At 46.1% G+C, this 21,186-nt stretch overlaps 2 protein-coding genes across 3 annotated transcripts in view; one reads left to right on the forward strand and one right to left on the reverse strand.

Moving 5' to 3' along the window:
• The window catches only part of INSYN2A (inhibitory synaptic factor 2A), a 60,713-nt gene extending 59,405 nt beyond the window's left edge, over positions 1-1,308 (reverse strand). For both annotated transcript variants that reach the window (XM_089898354.1, XM_022568466.3), the window contains exon 1: positions 543-1,308. The gene's annotated coding sequence lies outside the window, so the exon portion shown is untranslated. The remainder of the gene's footprint in view (positions 1-542) is intronic.
• The window catches only part of DOCK1 (dedicator of cytokinesis 1), a 527,459-nt gene that overhangs the window by 268,818 nt on the left and 237,455 nt on the right, over positions 1-21,186 (forward strand). The window lies entirely within an intron of this gene.

Below are 21,186 nucleotides of genomic sequence, written 5' to 3' on the forward strand. Positions count from 1 at the left end.
GCCCACGCCTCTCCATCGCGGCCGGCGCCAGGGCCCCTCCACTCGGACTTTTGCCCCCGAAGTTAATCAGTCGTACTTGCCAGTTCGCTTTAGTTTGGAAAAGACTTAAAAACCTCGAAATCTGCCGGGGCCACGGCCGCCCCCTGATCCCCCCAGTTCTGCCTGGCTCGGGCTGTCGGGCGCTTACGAGGCTGTGGCGTTTGTCTAGAACGGACATCGCAGACACGCAGCCCCGCTCCTCCCCGGCCGTCGCCAAAGTTGCCTGACGCCGCTCGGCGACCCGGCCATGCCAGATGCAGTTGCGTAACCTCCCGCCCCCGCCCGCAGCCCGCCGCCCGCCGCCCGCCGCCCGCCGCCGGGTTCGCTCCCGGCTGCACCGGCGCGTCCCGGCCCCGGGAGCCGCCGAGTCCCCGGCGAAGCCCGTTCGGGGGCGAGTGCGAGCTCCCGAGCCGGGGTCGGCGCCCGTCCCGGCGGTGCTCTGCCCGCGGCCAAGTGCAGCGGGCGCCGGGGCGCGGGAAGAGGGCGCGCGTGGCTCCGCTTACCTTCGGCTGCTTACAGATAAGTCGAGGTCGGTGCAGCGCTGGGCTCGGGCATGTCTCACCGCGGACCCGGGCAAGCCTGGCGCGGCACGCAGCACTCAGGGCAGGGCATCCGCGGCGAGGCTCGCCGGGCTCGCGCGGAGGAAGGCTCGGCTCCGGAGACTTGGCCGGCTGCGCGCCCGCCGCCCGCCCCCTCCACGGCCGCCGGCCCGGCCCGCCCGGCCGGCCCCCGCGCCGCAGCTCGCGTCCCTCCGGCCCGGCTCAGCGACGCGCGCGGGGAGGCAGCGGCTTGGCCGGCTCCGGGGATGCCCGCGCGCTCGCTGGCTCGCGGCGCGGCGGAGGCAGCCACAGCCACCAGGCTCCGTGCTCCTCCGATGTCCTCATTTACTGCGATTGTCTCCGGCGAGATCTCGGAGCAGAGGCCGGGAGGCGGGGGCGGAGACGGGGAGGCAGCGGGAGGGAAGCCCTTGCCGCCGCCCCCGGGTCCCAGCTACTCCGCCGAGCCGGGCGGCCGGAGGACAGGGCGCCGGAGCCGCGCGCCCGCCGCCTGTGCGCCCGGCTGGCACTGAGGCGGGCGGAGCCCGGGGCCCCGAGGGGCGGGAGCCGGGGCGGCGCGGGGCCGGACCGGGCCGCGTGCGTGGGGTGGGGGGACCCGAGGGAGCGGAGCGGGCGGGAGTGCAGGAGCCCCCGCCCGCCGACGCCCGAGCCCGGGGAGGAGGTGGAAGGAGCCGCCGGCGGCTGCCGCCTGCGCGCCGGGCTCTACCGCGGCGCGTCCTCGGGGTTTCTGGGCTGCAGGCGGCGCTGCGCGGCCCAGGAACTTGTTGAGCCTACCCTGGAGCTGGAGCCGCCTCCGGAGCAGCTGGAGGGCGGGGCCCCCTAGGTTTTTACCGGGAGCGGCCGGTGGGGACCCCGCGCGATGGCCGCCTGCTGTGCCGGCCGACCCAGCCCAGCGGGGCTTTGAAATCCAGGAGCGCGTGGGGTAGGCGCCTGACCCCTCACCTGCGGATTGCTGCCCGGTGAAGGCCAGGGTCAGGGGCGCGTTGCCTTGGGCCCAACCCGGGGTCAAACCCCCTTAAGTGGAGACTGACCGGCAGGGTCGTTGCGACTGGCCTGGGGACCCAAGTGGGGCTGCCTGCGGCGTCCGTTGCCCGCTGACCTTTAGGAACACTCCAGAGCCGGCGCCACCGCTGCTCCTAACCGAGACCCTCCCCCTCCACTGACGCTCACCACCCACCTGCCAGGCCAGAGCGCTTGCTGCGTTAGTTTCAGGCCAGAGTGGAGCTCGCTTGGGGAGGCACAAGGAGATACACCCGCTGCCCCCCAAATCCACCTATGAGTAGGTCCTCTGAGCTCAAAGCACCTGGCCCCAGGGGCTTTGCTAATTCCTGGCAGAACCTGGTGCCGTGCCTGCGATGAGACAGCCAGCTAGCTGCGGGTCACCTGGCTCCCTAAATTGTCTCAGGCTTGGGGCTTGAAGTTCATTCTCTTTGAACATGCCTGAAAGTAGCCACGTTCATTAGACTTAATATTTCCCAAGAAAAGTCAGAGAAATGGTAGATCGGAGGGCAGTGCCAGGCTCTGGGGAATGAATTGGGAGGACAGTTGGTGACGTCCTTTCACTCAAGCACCTCTTCAGACACAGTTGCTGGTGCACACACCCCGCCTGCTCATCCCTGACGCACCAGCCCTGTGCCTGGGACTCAGCCATTGCTGGGTCCTTGTTCACTGAGTTGAATTGAGCCTAGCTCCATGCTTTATATAGTGTCAGTTCTTTATAACTCACTTTATACGAAATTCTTTATTTGTCTGTACATGGATGCTTGGGGTGATGTTTCCAGACATTACACAAGAAAAGCATCCTGAAATCTCCTTTTCTCTCATTCTTTGGGATACAACTCTACAATCCTTGGCATCCAGATATGCCCAGGAAGGGATTCCAGAACCTGTGGATCCAAACTCTGTCACCGTGCTCTTTATTATCCTTTCTTAACCTAGATTCTTCAAGGCTCATTTTCAGCCTGTTTACTTCTCTGGCTGGCAGTGGCGCTGGGGGGGCTGGCTGGAGAGATTTGCCAGGTGATGTGTGAGCAGCCGGGAAACCTGTAACCCCTGTTCTGCCTGGAAGGGAACTGATATTGGGGATGTGCAGGACTTGGGGACATTCAATGCCAGGTGAGAGGGATCGTTGCCATGGATGCCTGCAACGTAATCCTCCGGGGATGGGCTGTTGCCACTGTGGGCTCAATAATCTCTCCCAGTGGTCTGGGCAACTTTCTGTAAATCATGCTTTATTGCTAATGCATAACATCGAAATCTGTCTTCCATCTCTTGAACATGTCACTGTAAATGAAGCTGCCAGGGCATCCTGAAATTGTGCTGGTGGTAATGGAAAACTAAATTTTTAGGGACCATGGGTGAAAACAGATAAACATAAATGCATAAATGCATGCCGAGAACAGAGCTGAGCCACAGGTGGCAGCGTGAAGCTGGCAAGCTCCAGGGACAGTGGGGTTTGTGATCCACATGATGCATAATCCTGGGAAGAAAATGGAAAGCTGTAATTGGCAGGTTAGAAAACCCACTTAATATGAAGAGGAGGATTTAATTGTCCTTTTTCATATCATCAAGACTATTTTAGTTGTTCATAGATCTAGTAGACACGAGTCTATTAAAATTATTGGTATCACCCCTCTTTTTTTTTTTTTTTTTTTTTTTCCGCGGTACGCGGGCCTCTCACCGTTGTGGCCTCTCCCGTTGCGGAGCGCAGGCTCAGCGGCCATGGCTCACGCGCCAGGCCGCTCCGCGGCATGTGGGATCTTCCCGGACCGGGGCATGAACCCATGTCCCCTGCATCGGCAGGCGGACTCTCAACCACTGCGCCACCAGGGAAGCCCCTCCCTCCTCGTTTGAAGTAAAAAACTATTTGTCGTATTACTTAATGGCAAGTCTTCAACTTCACGAAGGTAAATAATGGTGAGACATTGTCGCACCTTACCTTAGGCTGTGGAGAGGTATTCCACATGGGTGAAGTTGATGCGACATCATGTTCTAATCTTTAAAGCAAACGCTGTGCTGGGGGCTGGCCGGGGACACAGGGAATTCAGCCATCTTCCTGCTCCCAGATCCCCATGGCATTATTTTTTATGGATGGAAGTGTGCGTATTTTTAAGGTGTAGAATAGATCATGTTTAGTTCTTTCGGAAGAGGAGTTAAAAGTTGGTATAGAAAGTAGATTCATTTTAGGAATCAATTTGGTAAAAATTGGGTGCTTACCTTTTGCTTCAGATTTTTGCTGGAAAAGATGGACTGGCAAAGGCAAAAAAAAATAGCTACTTTTAAAGTGGAATTTCCCGAAAGCAGAAGCGCCTAAGAATAAAAATACAAGAAAGTACAAGAGAGATGATTAAGAAAATATCCGAGTGTCTTTGTTTGCCTCCTTCTTGGATGTGGGGAGGTGTTGTGCAGAGAATTGCTGGCTTTGCAGTCCTACAGCTTAGTAAATTTTGAGGTCTCAATTTCCACGTTAAAGAAGACAAGAATATAGTCAAAGATGTACAAGAACGTTCATTAGTATTGTACATCTGACTTCCGAACTGGAAATAATGCAAATCTCTGTCAACAGTAGAGTGGATAAAAATTGGGGGGTTTATTCATACAGTGGAATACTACACAGCAAGGAAGTTATTGATGATGCATATGATAACATGAGTGACCTTCACAAACCTTGGACGGCAGAAGCCAGACACAACTGTCGATGTCATATGATTCCATTTAAATAAAGTCCAGGAGGGTAAAAAATTTACCGATGGTGGTAAATGTCAGAAGGATGGTTATCTTTGAGCACACTCGTCATACAGGATCACACTGCCTTCTGTGTATCTTGAACCAGGTGGTTGCACAGCTGTGTACTTATGGAAAAGTTCATCGAGACGTTCTCTTTTTTCAGGATGCCTCCATTCTGTCTGGGCATTATTATCCCTGCGTCTTGGCAATGTCTGCACACAAGTTCCCCCAATAATCTGTCCCTTTAAATGAACCAGCTTATCTATCCACCAGTGAAATTAGCTTGTATCTTCCGAAGTGTCTTTCTCTCCAAAACCCAAGCCCAGAGAAAGAGAGGTGTCGACAGACTCACTGGTGCTGTGGGTGAGGCTCTGATTACCTGCATGTTGGAGCATCCTTCCTTGGGAGGCTCCTCCTAGACATCTGCTCGACTCTCAGGATACACAACCACAGTAGAGTTCATGTTGGAGATGATTTTCCTACCGTCCTTTCATGTTCTGCAGCGAGTGAGGTGAGCCTGTGCCTGTGATGGCAGGTTTCACCCTTCAGTTCCGAAGCTGTGGGTACAGATCAGCCATGCTCAGCCCCTGCGGAGGGGAGGGAACTCGGGTTGACCTAAGCCTGTAGGGGCGAGATCAGGTACATCAGGGCATTTTTCTTTTCTCTTTCAAGAACAAGATACAGCACTCAAAGGGGCTCCAGCCAGACCTCATCTTTTGCCTCAGAGACTAGTGAGAAGCCTTCTGAATCACTCCTTTTGTCGTATTCTGCTCAAGCCTTTACTGCCCGCTTTCAGGGCTGACTTTCTGCGCATAAGAGTCTCCTTCTGTGTAAAGTCCCTTGCCCGTGGCTCTTCCATTGTCCTGGCAACAAAGCCATGTTTCCTTCTGGTGGGAATCAGAGCTGTGTTTCTCAAGTACTGGGGATTCTCCCCATCCCTAGTTTCTTTCCCTTCCACGGTGAGCAACCAGGGATGATGTTATTGCCTTGGAACACAATTTGGTTCCGAAAAACTGAACATCACGCAGATGAGTTGAAATTCCTGGTTTTCTATAACGCATCATTGTGAATCTCATTTATCTGTAGGAAATGGAATGGTTTTATTTGTAAAGAGAGCAAAAGTGGTGGTAGGTTTTCTTAAACACACCACGCAGCCGAGGCGATGGTATGTGAGAAACGGTGAAGAGTGGGCATTTGCTTTTGACTCTCCCCTCCCCGCTCAGGACCCCTCGTGCGCAGGGCTCTGCAAACCCAGAGGCTTTCCCCTCCCCCAAGTCCGTTACTGCCCCCTTTCCTTTAGGGGGGTGTGCTGAGAAATAAACACCTGCGCCTTATTTACCTGGCCTTCATTTTGTGAGTCTGGGTGAGGGGCCCGTGGGGGATTTCTCATCATCCAAGTGTCATCTGCTGTGGAGCAGATCTCTTCCGGGTGAGGTCGCAGGTGAGGGGCTTTGCTTAACCCCTGCTGGTGATGCTGGCTGCCTCTCTGACGTGGCGAGGTCAACCCCTCGTCAAGCAGGCAGTTGACGCCGGCTGAAGAACGATACCTTTGACCAGAATTAGGTCAAGAAGGGATAAAAAATTGCTTTCAAATTTCAGTGTCTGCTCTGCTAACCCACTTTGCTGGTGTCCAGACTATTGGTGACCCTTCCTTGAGCCGTCTGCCCTGGGGCACACAAAGCCTGTGGTCAGTGTGGGTGGGGCATCAAGGAGGCCTGCGGTCTCCCCGCAGCACTTGCTGTGGGGTATCCGACAGAGGTATTAATTGGTTTGCTTTCTGTTCCCACCTGGGGATTCACCAGACATGGAGGAGGGATGGGGACATAGGGCAAAAGGAGAAAAACAAGGAGCCCTCGTTCGTCCACTCTCTTCCTTCCACAAACCCCATTTGACGATAATGACGGTCCTCCTTGGTCCTGTTTCTGCAGAATGCCACGTACCTGGTGAACTGTGCAACATCTCCTGTTGTCCTCACAAGACAACCATGAAATAGATGCTCCTATATACTCTTTTCATGGGCTTCCCTGGTGGCACAGTGGTTGGGAGTCCGCCTCCCGATGCAGGGGACACGGGTTCGTGCCCCGGTCCGGGAAGATCCCACATGCCGTGGAGCGGCTAGACCCGTGAGCCATGGCCGCTGAGCCTGCGTGTCCGGAGCCTGTGCTCCGCAACGGGAGAGGCCACAACAGTGAGAGGCCCGCGTACCGCAAAAAAAAAACCAAAAACAAAAACTATATACTCTTTGCACAGAGGAAGAACAAAAAAGTTAAGTAATTTCTCCAAGGTCACACAGCTAGGAAGTGATGGTGCCTAGATTCAAATCCAATACTGCCAGCTGCCACGATGCTACACTGCCCCAGTCAGGTTTATGCTTTTTGTATCAATCTGAGCTTCGCTCAGGGACAGATTGAGTGTTGTCCTGTTCGTACCACGCACTGGTCAGACATCATGGTCCTACTTGAGGAGTGGCCTTAACCAGCGAGGTCCATTCCTGGCCACACCAGCTACCTGTGTCCAGAGTGCACTTCACCCCTCCAGGCTCTCGTGGTGCCATCTTGGCTCTGTCATGGAACAGATTCTGACTAGTGATGTTAACTGCTAATGCCAAGCCCTCATAAAGCAGGTTACATGTCTAGGCTGACTGAGGCGTGGTTTTGGCCAGGCGTTGTTTCTCCTTTATTCCCTAAACATCATCTGATCACTGTATCAATTATACTTTTAAACAGCAATATGCCATAATCATCTCGAACTTGGATAGCACCTTTTGCTTCTCCAGTGTAATTTCAATGATCTTAGCATACCTGCTAAGATGAATACCTGCTATTAAAAGGATCCATCATAATATACATGTTCCGTATATACCACAGAAGACCATCTCAGTTTCTTCCGGGACCAGGTATCATGACGCTGTGTTACCATGGTCTTCTAGATGTATTTGCTTAGTAAGGTGGACCCTGGGTGATGAGGTAGCCAGCTGCCATCCGTCGGAAAGCAAGCATCTTGTTCTTAAACGCCAAGTTCCAAGTGGGAAGAGTACAGAATTTTAAAAAGTCTCTAGTTCTGTTTGGTGATCTCTAAGGTCACACACAGATTTTCAGTTCTGTGTTTTTCATAAATATTTCTTTTTTTTCCTCGTATTACCGAATCCTTGGAGAAGTAAATAGGCCATTACTTTAATTCCACTGCTCTGTCACGTTGCAGAGCTCCCTGTTTCCAATTTGCCTAATTTGTGTTTGGGCACATTCTGGAGCAGTGTTACACTCTAGATGTGCACCTGGCCTTAGAAGCTCACTTCTGGGTTCCCATGTGTTAATACTAGTGCACCTTTAACTAAAGTTAAAGCAATAAACAGAAACATATTTTAACACATTTCTTATACAAATTTAACTTCTTATAGGATTCAAAGAAAAGCAAGACATTTTGTTTTTAAATGTTGCTTAGTGTTCTTTTTTTCTTTTTCCTTTTTTTTAAAATACAAAACCCAGTGTGGTAGGTTAAAATGCGTATGGTTAGAATGTGGTGCAGATGGCCAAGGTTGACCACAGTCCCTGTACAGTTGATCACGGTTCCCTGGTGGGTTCTCTCCCTGCTCCCAGGCTTCTGAGCTCAGAAGGGAGGGGTCTTTATATCCCAGAACATGCATTTCATTCCAGGGACAGAGGCAGATCATACAAAGCTTTTTCTCATTGGTGTTCATTGGTTGGCTATTTCAGGAGATTAAAGGAAGCAACTTGAAAATCAATTTGTTTTTAAAAAAAAATAAAATTGAGGTGTGAATTTGGAAATTGAGTCACCAAAAAGATGAAATAGCATTAGTAGAGAAATCTGTTACTCAGTGTCAGGTTTCAAGGAAATCTTAATTCATTTTTTTTTTTTTTTTTTTGCGGTACGCGGGCCTCTCACCGTTGTGGCCTCTCCCGTTGCGGAGCACAGGCTCTGGACGCGCAGGCTCAGCGGCCGTGGCTCATGGGCCCAGCCGCTCCGCGGCATGTGGGATCTTCCCAGACTGGGGCACGAACCCACGTCCCCTGCATCGGCAGGCGGACTCTCAACCACTGCGCCACCAGGGAAGCCCCTTAATTCATTTTTATTCTGTCCTCACTATGGACCCCCAACATGTAATGTTTCAGAATTTGTTAAATATTGAAAATGTGCACCGAGGCTTGGCATTTCAGCAATCAGTAAGGGTTCTTGAGACTGACAGCTGAGTCCCTAAATGGCCTCTCTTGGCCTCAGTTCAACGTGTCCTCATTAATCGTGATTTGTCCCCTCCTGGCCCATCTCATGCTTCAAATCTCTTTACCCATTTGAATGTGGATCACCTTGCTACATTTGATGAGCATGAGCACATGTAAAATTATCCTTTTATGAGGATGTCTTGAGGATGTTTATGAGGATCCTCTATGAGGATGCTCATGTCTTATGAGCATTGTGCCCTAAAGTTCTAGTAGAAGATGAAATTTATTGATGATTTATTTATTTCACTGAATCCGAATATGAACATGAAAAAATTTATTTGAATGGTACTTTCTTCCTCCTCTCTCCAGCAGAGTAAATACTGTCACATGACATTGCTGACGATACTTCCGAGTCCCTTAAAATAAGAGTTGGGATCCATTCACACCATGAAAATAGTGAAGAGCCGGCCTCTTCACCTGCGGGTTCGTCAGCTGTTGGCTCTTTCCTTTTTGGTCCCTGGGTGTTAATGAACATTTTCACTCTGGAGCTTTCTCTGCTCCCTCGTCCATCCGGAATCAGGAATGAGGGTTCTGAATGTCAAGCTCTGGGTCTCAGCCCCGGGAATTCCATGTTCGGGCTCTGTGGTTGTGGGTGAATTGCATGAATTCGATCTGATGTTTTAGACAACCTCTCATAAGCAAATGAGCAGATTAAAGCCACGTCGTAGTTTGGTAACCACTCCCCTCCTGGTCGCGTAAGTGAACCGAGGCAGATGCCCGCAGCACGGAGCGTGTGGCTTTCCAGAGAAATGTGTCCCTGTTGTACATTGGGCATATGTAGAGTTCTTTGTTGAATTCTTGCTTTTCCTATGGACAAGCGTACTTTGTTAGTCCTTAAAGGGTATTTTTAAAACATCGCTGTAGTGAAATCAGCTTCAGGTGTGATGCATGCATGTGGCGAGTGTTGAGACGTGGCTGAGTTCACCTTGAAATTTAAATAAGCTCCAGTAAAGCAGAAATAATGTCTGTATACCATGTAAAATGCAAAGATCTCCCACAGACTTCTTTCTTCTTTATTTCTTGACAAGCATGCATAATCTCTTCATTTGAATACAGAACAGAATCAATATTTTAAGTTATTCATCCGTGGGTGCAGCCCACTTTAAGCAAACTCCTTATGTGAAAGGATGGCCTGGCAACAGGCAAACTGATAACTTTACCAAATGCTCATTTCGACGGACCACTGTCTCTCATGCACTTAGAGGGATTCAGGTTGTCAAAAGTTACTTAATACGTGACTTTGCAGAACTACATCTTTTGCATCAAGTATCGTCTACTGTACAATGTTGTTTATACACACGTATGAATACACATGTACACTGGAAACTCCTGAACTTGCCTGTGCTGGGTTTCTGTACACATTCCCCGAGTAAGATAGTCTAGACGTGGTTTGGGTCGTCAGAGCGGACTATCAGGGTTCTCGGTTTGCTAAAGTTCCCCTCTACCCTCTCTATGACATTTACCGAGTACAAACGAGAGCTAAAAAAGTAAAGAGGTAGACTTACCTCCCAAAGGATCAGGCACTGTGCTAGATGCTTTACATGTTTTCTCTTACTTCATCGCCTCCACAACGTTATGAAGTAGTAACGTGTGAAATGCAAATCGAAGGGCTGGTTGTGTAGCATCTTGGAAGATTTTTTTTTTTGCCTACACCACTTTTCAGAGTTACAGTAAATTGGAATTTACCAAGGTGTTCTTTTAAGTACTTTACAGGCCTTGTCTAGTTGAGTTTATTCCTGTTTTTACAGTAGCCGACACTTCTCGCTAATATAAATAGATGTATTGGCTTATTAAATATTTCATTTAAATATATGCTAATTTCTTCTGGGTAAATGACAAGCCTTGGCATCCCAGGTTCTGCTCTCCATAAAGTGCAGTCAGTTTCAGGTACCATCTTTCCTCCATTAACTGTTATTACATTCTTGACCTTCATGGGGAAATAGAAAACACCACCCCCCTCATTCTCTAGTCTTCATTGAACTGACTCACTTTACGCCCATTGGTTCTTCTGTGCTGGTCATGGTTCTAGACTTTTCATGAATTAGGACCTTAACCTTCCTAAAAGCTCCATGAACCGAGGTCATGGTTATCAGCACCATGTCAGGTGGAGAAAAGAAGCACAGAGAGGTCTACACATGTGACTGAGTAGGTCTGGAATCTTACATAAAAACCACTACCAAGAAGTTGTGGGTGATTAGGAATCTTCTCCAGAAATACTGGAGAGCAATTCAACTTTCAGTGAGGCAAAATATAGATGTTAGTATTAATTTTCAGCTTGTTCATGAATGATCCAGTAAACTTTTGGGAGACCTGGAAGTGCTGTCCCTTTTTTCCCCAGGAAAACAGAACATCATTCGTTCTTGTACGTGTTGAGAACATGGGTGATTATCATAAGGCAATTTGGGGATTTTTGCCTTAATAGGCAACTGACTTTATTACCTAATTGTTAATGGAAAGAAGAATTTATAGCAGTGGGAGGCAGACTTTTTCTTAGAGTTACATAATAAATATATTTTCGACTTCGGGGGTCATACAGTCTGTGTTGTAAAAACTCATCTGTGCTGGCGAAGCAGGAAAGCAGCCACAGACAATAGGTAAACAAATAAGCATGGCTGAGTTCCAGTAAAACTTTATTTATAAAACCAGGAAGTGGGCCAGATTTGCTGACCCCTGATACGTAGCATAAGTTGTTCTGAAGAATTTTGATGCCATATATAAGCCCACATTTTAAGGATGAATTAATAAAGCATTTGACTCATCACAAGAAACAGTGTTTTTTCCTTTTGCTTCTCACGTACACTGGATTCTGGGTAATACTTCTTCATCTGAGGTCTGTGCAGAATTAGATCAGTGTATCCTATCAAGGATTACTTCTGGTGAGGGATATGGTGATGGAGCAGTTCATCTGTTAGTATTTGAGTAACAGATAATAATTCCATGCATCAAGATTCACATTCTTGGAAAAAACAAAACCCAAAAAGACAAAACTGGGAATGGCAACATCTTTGTCATTGTGTACCAGAGGATTTTGCTTTGCTGGTTATGGGAATACTCTAGTTATTGAAACTAAAAGGCAGTAAAAGGGAAAGTGAGTGTATTTGGGGCCTTTGAACTTCCACACCCTTGGAGAGAACACTACATAAGTCAAGACGAGACGATGCTAGACAGCTGTTATTGGATTTTCATCTATGCCTGGTTTATTTAGGTGCTTCAAGAAACCAAATGGAATATCTTTGCTGTAGGCTTCTAATACTGGAGCTATTATGGTGACTGATATGAAATATATTTTGTTTTGGTAGTTTCCAAACAGTTGAGATAAATAGTTAAGTTTCTATAACTGGTCTTTGTAACCATATGGAAAATGATTAAGTATTAGCTTCATATGAATTTCTCACTAAAATAAGAATAAATACTCAAATATCCTTACTAATGTTATACTTAATCCTTCAGGTTTGAATATTATCAGGGAGCAGAGATTTCATGTCCCTGTATCATTTTTTTAAACATGCCAAAGATGTGACCTAGTGATCATTGAATTCAATAAACTTCATCGTGTATTGTCACCCAGCTTTAAGATTTGATGGAACACACCATCGTAAAGCAATTATACTCCAATAAAGATGTTAAGAAAAAATTGGTCAGTATCGTATCATCTGTTAGTACTTTGTGATAATCTCTAAAGACATTAGATAAACTTTTTTTCTTTTTGCGTTTTACCATGGTTTTATTAATGTATTTATTTATTTTTAACATCTTTATTGGAGGATAGTTGCTTTACAATGGTATTTTAGTTTTGCTGTATAACAAAGTAAGTCAGCTATACGTGTACATATATCCCCATATTTCCTCTCTCTTGCATCTTAATTTAATTTTATATAACAACACTTTTTCTGTAGCCTGTCATTAGGACTATGGTGCACCTTCATTAACTAAAATTAGTTTGTTGTGCGTTGTGCTGTAATTTAGCAAGTTGCAGTTAATGTAATGTCTCTTTGGCGATGGCCGTGTGTTTACCTAGCAGTGAGGATCTTAACCTACATACATTGCATTTCTCTCAAGTGTGTGTAACTGAAGGAAGTGTCTTTGAATTTATCTTCTCACTGTATAACTCTTGGAAGTACTGAGATTCCTTGGAAAACCCGGAGGCAGTTCTTCGGTTTTATGCTCTGCTTCAGCTGACAACGAGTGGCAGTTCTGAGAACCAGTTTTCATTTTTTTTTTTTTTTTTTTTTTTTGTGGTACGCGGGCCTCTCACTGCTGTGGCCTCTCCCGTTGCGGAGCACAGGCTCCGGATGCGCAGGGTCAGCGGCCATGGCTCACAGGCCCAGCCGCTCCGCGGCATGTGGGATCCTCCCGGACCGGGGCACGAACCCGTGTCCCCTGCATCGGCAGGCGGACTCTCAACCACTGCGCCACAGGGAAGCCCTCCAGTTTTCATTCTTATACTAAGGTTCACTTGATGAATCAGAATGTTTAACACACAGAAGTTAAGAGAAGGTTGACCCTGCCTTTGGAGTTGAAGAAGAAAAGCATAAGCAAGTGTGTGTTGCGTGTGTTCTAGGGCTTGATTCGGGTTTTTGTCAAAGAAAGCAAAATCTGAGGTCAACCTGTGTGGGAAAATCACATTCAAGATTTTCTGAAGGTTGAAGAAAGGAGCAAGGGCAAGTTGGAACTGTAGGGAGAGCAGGGGCTCGGGATGGGGTCAAGCCCGTGGAGTCTTTGGTGACCTGGTGTTTTTCATGACTTGCCTGGGCTTGAGGGGAGGTTAGTTCTCATCCTTTTTGTCAGAACTGAGAATCTGATACCTCATGTCATGCTGGAGTGGGGAGGCTTACAGGGAGTCCTCCGAGCCATTCTTCTTTCTTCCCTTGGTTGGAGCTGCCTTTCATTTTAAAATGGTGGATTCGGAAAAGAGAAAAGTAGTAAAAGTGCAAGAAGATGATTCACACCAGTAAGTGCTCCGTCCAATAAGTTGTAAAAAGAAATACATCCCACAACTGGGGCAAGTAAGTGTTACACGTAGAATTTATTGAAGGAACTCTGTTCAGAGAGACCTAGGGATCGTGACTCCAATTATACGAGGATGTGCCCCCCTCCTGTTAGCAGTGCACCTAAATATGCAGGACCCTGGAGCACATGAATTCAGCTGGGGCCCATTTCCTAAGACTTCTCTTTTTAATGTTCGTTCACCCTAGCAGGGCCGCAAGGGTTTCCATGTCCTCTATGCTGTTTTCCAAGGACATGGAGACTTGGCTTAAGGAAATCCTAAGCTTGGCTTCTGTGCAGCTGGTATAAGTCATCATTCCCGCTTTATTAGTCACTTTGACACATTATGATGCTCTGCCAGGATTTTTTTTTTTTTTCAAATCAGGAAAAGAAAGAGAAGATTTATATCTCAGTTCCTTGGTTCCCTCACAGTGAGAATGAAAAATTTTTATGGAATCTTAAATTTGGTGGTTATCATCCCATTACCTATAGAAACTACCGTAAAGACTCCATTCCGCTCCCTTCGACACGTGCTCTGGGCACCATCAGTGCTCGTAACGTGGCCCCCGTGCTCATCCCGGGAAGAGGGGCCCCTCCTTGTCTCTGCAGAGGACTCCCACAGAAGCCTTGGAGGGCCAAGGAGGTGGTGTGAGGCATTAGAGCTGCCATAAAGGAGCCCATGCTGGAAAATTTATTCTGAGGGATGTGGGACCCAGTACCGTTGGACGCTCACGCAGTCAGAAGGGGACTTTCTGGGATTCCCGGGAAGGAGCTCTCTCAAGTTGAGCCCAGGAATCCAGAAATGCAAGTCGAGCGGGAGCTACGTCAGGCTGTTTCTTTGTCCCTCCTCCTCTGCTTTCTTGGCCTTTAATTCTCCTGTCCATCCGGCATTGCACCTCTAGATGCGATTGGCATAGGCCATGAATATGTGGGTGCCAGGCCTAGCTCTCCACTCTGCCCCTGCCTGCAGGAGCTGGGCTGCTGATCGACGTTGAGAGCAGGACGACCTCTACTGGTCTCTCTCTTTTTGTTTTCCTTCCCCAAAGATTCCTCAGCACATGCGATTGAAGGCATAATGCAAATTCTCTCCCTCTGCTGCATTGTCTTAGGCATGACTACATTTCTTTAGAAGAGTGAAATAAAAGCTCAGAATATTCTTGGGGCTGGTTTCTAAATGTGACAAAGGCTTAATGACTTAAGGCATTACAACCAGCGGCTCTTGGCATCCTTTTTAGAGCTCCAGCTGGGCTGCCCAGCTCTGCACGCCCATCGCAGGAAGGGCCGCTGGGGAAGGCCAAGTGCAGGTAGCTGGACAGATGGGGTCTGCCTGTCTCCTTTTTGGGAAGGGCATTTCTCTTAATTTACTCAGTGGGTTAAGCTATCAGACACCTTAAAGGGAGAAAGGCTCCTCCTCAGTTTACCCCCAAAACTCACGTATTGACCTTTGCCAAGCCAGCCTCTGTGTTTCCTGTTTTCTGCCTTTATAGGGGAGTGTGGATTGACCCCATTTGTGAATTTGGGGTCTTGAGATATGATCTGACCAGCGTCAGGTGCCCCTTAGAAGCATAGCTGTCTGTGTGCTTTTCATTATTGGCATGTTTGCCTCTGACGTGTAACAGCTTTCAGTACTGATTTTTTTTTTTTTCTTTCCAGATTTTTTTTTTTAGAGCAGTTTTAGGTTCACATTAAAATCGAGGGGCAGAGACAGAGGTTTCTCCCTCGCCCTCTGCTCTCCCGCACGCACAGCCCCCCTCCGCCGCCCACTACCAACATCTCCCACTGGAGGGGACCATTTGTTCCAGTCAGTGAACCTACACTGACACATCATGATCACCCAGAGTCCAGGCTTGGCGTTGTATGTTCTGTGGGTTTGGACACAGGTGGAATGACACGTATCCATCATGATAGGGTCATGCAGAATAATTTTACTGCCCTAAAAATCCTCTGTGCTTTTTATGATTGTGATATTTACCTCTAACTTTTAACAGCTTTTCTTATTGAGTTTTTATACACTGATTTTTTGGTTTTTTCCCTAGTCGAAATGATAGGTTAGATGACTGGTCAAATAAGAAAAATTCAGGCACCATCATTTTTATAAAAGCATATTCGGAAGTAATACACGCAGTTGGTGAAGAAGGAAGATGGCATCGCAGGTGGTCCACCTGTGCTCTGCAGCCACCCCTGGGTGGGGCTGAGTCTTCCCAGGGACATGCCCCCAGGTGCAGGCTGTTCCTGTGAACACTCACCCTTCCCTGACTCCGGCCCTTCGCCTTGTCCACATGGAGGTGAATTTTGCAAATCATTTCCTGTCCTTGTCAGCAAGTCTGCCGCATGTTCCAAACCACTGCCGAGCGTGCCGTGATTCCAAAGTTTGAAAACAGCACCGTTTACAAAGACTTAAATCTGCAAACCAAATTCAATTTACTTTTGAGAATACAATGTTTTCCTCCTTGAAGGAGTCATCCATTTGGAGAATAAGCATGTATTGCAAAATTATTCAAAACTGGTTTTATCGTGACGATTTGTAAAAATCAATTTTATTTCTTTGGTATTTAAAAAAAATACCTATCACCAGTGAGTGTATCATTTTGGTTATGTGCGTTTTTTATTTTTTTTTTCAAGGACTCAGAGGATAATATCCTGAAAGGCAGGGTTATTTAACCCCGGCTCACCGATTTCTGAGTTGTCTACCTGCTGGCCTCCTATTATGTGTCTGCTTTAGATAGACTATGAGATTATTTCAAGAATCCTTTTGGTCTTTGCACTCGTAAGAAATGTTTTTTGAAGCAGCTGTACACGTGGCGCTATGTGACAACACTAGCTGCATTTCAAGAAAAGCGAGACTTCATTTTATAAGTTATTTTGTACATAGGTGTGCTTGAAGGGAATATGTAAGCGTGTGATATCATCCGTACAGAATTGGAAAATGGGTTTCCAGGAAAAGGTAAAAAGGCTTTAATATTATAAGCCAGGTACTTGCTGGCTTTTGAGGACTGGGCTTCATGCTTCCAGAGTCTTTACTTCATTTTCTTTTTGTGCTTTCAGATCCCCCCACGTGTGTTAAGCCTTTCCCCGTGGGCTTTCCTGGATGCCCAGTCATTCAGAAGCTCTCGTTCCATTTATGAGTATTTGGAGTATTTGTGTGGACTTTTTTCTCAGGATGACTTTACCAAATCTGTTATGTGCCCTTCTGTGAAGGATGCTCTCTCTGAAGGACCTTGAGAGTCCTTGTTAGTTAGGTGACTTGTTTTGTGAGCCCTTTTTTTGTTTGACCTTTCATACTTCTGATTTTTAAAATTTTTACTTTTTAAAAAATTACTTACCTATTTTATACATAGTAGTGTATATATGTCAGTGCAATCTCCCAATTCCTTCCACCCTCCCCCTTCCCCCCTTAGTATCCACACGTTTGTTCTCTACATCCGTGTCTCTATTTCTGCTTTGCAAATAAGTTCATCTCTACCATTTTTCTAGATTCCACACACAAGTGATATTATACGACTTTGTCTTTCTCTGTCTGACTTAATATAATAGTCTCTAGGTCCATCCACATCTCTGCAAATGGCACAGTTCCGTTCCTTTTTATGCTGAGTAATATTCCATCGTATATATGTACCACATCTTCTTTATCCATTCTTCTGTCGACGGGCATGTAGGTTGCTTCCATGTCCTGGCTACTGTAAATAGTACTGCAGTGAACATTGGGATGCATGCATCTTTTTGAATTATGTTTTTTTCCGGGTATCTGCCCAGGAGTGGGACTGCTGGGTCGTATGGTTGTCAGCACTTGTTAATTCCCCACTCCCCACCCTGTCCCCTTAAAAGGATGGAGAATGTGTATCACACTTACTTTGAGGTTGATTGGCTGCATCCCACTTCCATGACGATTTCCTGCTTCTTAAGTTTAAATTTGGAGAAGTGTTTTCACGTGGGAAAAATAAAACCCCAAATTCCTTATTTTTTCATTTTTAGCAGTCATACAGTAATGAGCAAAAATACAATGAAGGATGTACAAAGTCGAATCTAATCTCATCTCTCCCCAGTCCCCCTTCCCACCCTCTCCTGTCACTCACAATGTTGACATCTTGGCTTGTTTCTTTACACAGCTTTCCTCTTGTTTATAAGTACTTATGCAATTTAAAAATATATGTACATATTTTATTTATACATATAAGCTCAGATTATTATTGGGAGGGGGAGGGGGGTTTGTGTTTTTACAGAGTAGAATTAATATGTTCCTATTACCCTTCATTGCTTTTTTAAAAAAAATTTTAATTGAGACCTTTTAAAAAAATTTATTTATTTATTTATTTATTTATGGCTGTGTTGGGTCTTCGTTTCTGTGCGAGGGCTTTCTCTAGTTGCGGCAAGTGGGGGCCACTCTTCATCGCGATGTGCGGGCCTCTCACTATCGCGGTCTCTCTTGTTGCAGAGCACAGGCTCCAGACGCGCAGGCTCAGTAATTGTGGCGCACGGGCCCAGTTGCTCCGTGGCATGTGGGATCTTCCCAGACCAGGGCTCGAACCCGTGTCGCCTGCATTGGCAGGCAGATTCTCAACCACTGCGCCACCAGGGAAGCCCTGAGACTGTTTTTTTAAGAGCAGTTTTAGGTTCACATTAACACTGAGGGGAAGGCGCAGAGATTTCCAATATACCCCCTGGTCCTACACATGCACAGCACCTCCACTATCAACACCCCCACAGGAATGGTACCTTTGTTACATTTAATGAACCCATATGGCTCTTCATACTCATCCAATGTACCTCATTCACCTTAGGGTTTACTCTTGGTATTTTCCATTCTATGGGTTTGGACAAATGTATAATGACCCATATCCACCATTATAGCATCGTACAGAATCCTTTCACTGCCCTGAAAACCTTGTGGGTCCTTGGGTATTCATCCCTCCCTGAGATTCTGACCCCTGACAACCACTAATCTTTTTGCTGGCCCCATACCATTTCCAGAAGGTTGGAATTATACATTATGTGGCTTCTTTCACTTAGTGATATGCATTCAAGATTCCTCAATGTCTTTTCATGGTGTGATAGCTCTTTTTTTTTTTTTTTTAAACTGCTGAATTACATTCCATTGCCGGAATGTTCCACAGTTTTTTAGCCATTCACCTACTGAAGGGTACCTTGGTTGCTTCAAAATTTTGGCAATTGTGAGTAAAGCTCCTATTAACATCTGTGCACAGGTTTTCATGTGGACATCTGTTTTCAACTCCTTTGGTAAATACCAAGGAGCAAAATTGCCCCAAGGATATTAAGGTAAGAGTATGTTGTTTTGTCAGATTGCTTTTTTTTCATTTGACAGTATAACATGGGCATTCCTGCAGTCCATAGATACAGATCTTAAGTGTTTGGCTTTATTTTTACCAGAATATTCTTCAAGCATTCCTCGTCTGCTATAAACTGAAGGCTATAATGTCTTCCCTAATTTTTCAGAACAAATTTATTGGTAGTAATTATCTTTGCTGCAAATACATTTGTGTTGTTCTTCATGGTGGAAGAGTTATTGTAAGACACGACCTGGAAGTTAGGTTTTGGGTTAGTATTGTAGGCAACTAGTCGTATTCTAGATAGAGAAAGAACACGGGAGATAATTTTTCTTTTTAATTAGAGCAATCAGTAATATTTTCTAGTGCTTTGGAAAGATCATATATTTAGAAAGTTCCTATGAAAAATCTGATTTATTCTTCATCGCGTACTCTTGTCTACTTTGGGGCTAGGTTAGAGGTTATTTGACTTAGCGTCGTACTTTGGGGTGTTGTCAAACGTTTCCTTTTGGCATAGTGATGAGTTCTACGTAATGGATTGGTCATATAAGGTTGGATAACACGGAGTTGAACCAAATGAAAATGTTGCCTTATAGAAATTGTCTCAGAAACCTTAATATGTGAATGTATCCTATGAATTTGTTGAAGACGAGATAGGGCTTAGCATTGCAATGTTTTCCTAGCTTTCCTTTCTAGGGAGCTCTCTATTTTTGTGAAGCATGCCATGGCCAGTATTCCAGGGAACACACCTTGGGAAATGATGCTGCAGTGGCTGTTACATGTACGGTCGTGAGCTTTCGCACTGTGGAGCTTTCTGTCTTATTCCAGCCGACAGGTAGGGCTCGTCGGCGTCAGTTTTTTCTTTTTTCTTTTGAATCAAAATATATCATGCATACAAGAGAGTAAATACAATAAGTATGTACAGCTTAAAATAATAATAAAATGGGCTGCTGTGCCGTTTCCAGCTCAGGATCCTTAGATGCTCCCTTGGCCCTCTACCGTTTTCTGGTATAATCTTTAGTTAGGTTTTTCGGTTATCCCCTTGCTCTTCTGAATAGTTTCATCACATATTTATGTATCCCTTAAAAGTATTTTCTTATGTTTTGCTTGCTTTAGTCCTTGAATCATCCAATACATATTTTTCTGTGACATGCTTTTTACTTTCAGCATTATGGTTTGGTAATCTGTCCATGTCAATGGTTGCAGCTGTGGTTCGTTCATTTTCTTTACTGTGTACTATTCCAGTGGTAGGAATAGTTCACGACTGAGTTATCGCTTCTTCATGCTTGGATACATGGGTGGTATCAGGGTTTGTGCTGAGAATGGTGCCATTAAGATCATTCATCTCACTATCTCCAGGCACACCTGGAGGTTATGTACCTGGGGGTAGAGCATCTCTTTTAGGCAAATACACCCTTAGGCAAAGAGAATCCTCCATCCTTCTTAAGCTCTAAAAGTCTGTGCAGTAATCGTGAAACATAGACATAGACACTGTGATTCCTTCTCAGGTTAATCTTCATTCTCTTTTCCTAATCCAGACTAATATTTATGGGGTCGTATTTTTAAATGTACACGTACATCTTCTATGTGATGGGAACATATTGGTGGCCTGAAGCTGGGTATCCTCCCCTTCAACTCTCTTGAGCTTCCAGCTCCCCTGGGAGCCCAGGGCATTGAACCAAGACAATTTAGACCAGAAGCCTCAGCTCAATTCTCTACCCTGTTTATCTTGAGTTCCTGCTAGCAGGTACGGATAATGATGGATTGTGAACAAATAGCTCTGCCTTGTGTTTTTAGACCCTGAAATAGACAAGATGGCTTTGATAATCCTCTTTGACTGATAGGCACTTTTTGTATCCAGATCTCGTTCAGAAGCTTAAAATATGCTTCCACAAGGTTGATTTTAAGATAAATTATACAGAGCTAAAGAAAATAAAGGCAGAAAAACCCTACCTACACGTGGGATGATTTACGGACATTTTCAAAATAGTCAAAATCCAGGGGTTTTTTGTGTTCTTTTTTTTGTAGCAAACACGAACAAAGAAACAAAAAAACCCAGAAGACAATAGCAAAAACATCTAAATAACATGAGCGTAGAGCAAGATTTCCCTTTTATTACCCTGTACCTTCAGCCTACAGGAACTGCACCTCTTCTATTCAAATGTGGCTCTGAATATTCATTTGTGTTTCTGCTGCTGAGTTATCTGACTGCACCTTTGCATCTGAAATGTAAACTCATGGAGATATAGCTCCCCAGTAGTTGTATCTGAGCTGTGACAGGAGGATTGATTCACAGGGTTGGGCATAATAGAATCCCTGATACCTGGGGGTCAGTTGCGGAATTCCTGAATGAAATTG

Source organism: Delphinapterus leucas, chromosome 16, assembly GCF_059928025.1.
Source record: "Delphinapterus leucas isolate spDelLeu-1000000601 "Yukka" chromosome 16, BTC_Dleu_Yukka2, whole genome shotgun sequence".
NCBI classification, from domain to species: domain Eukaryota; kingdom Metazoa; phylum Chordata; class Mammalia; order Artiodactyla; family Monodontidae; genus Delphinapterus; species Delphinapterus leucas.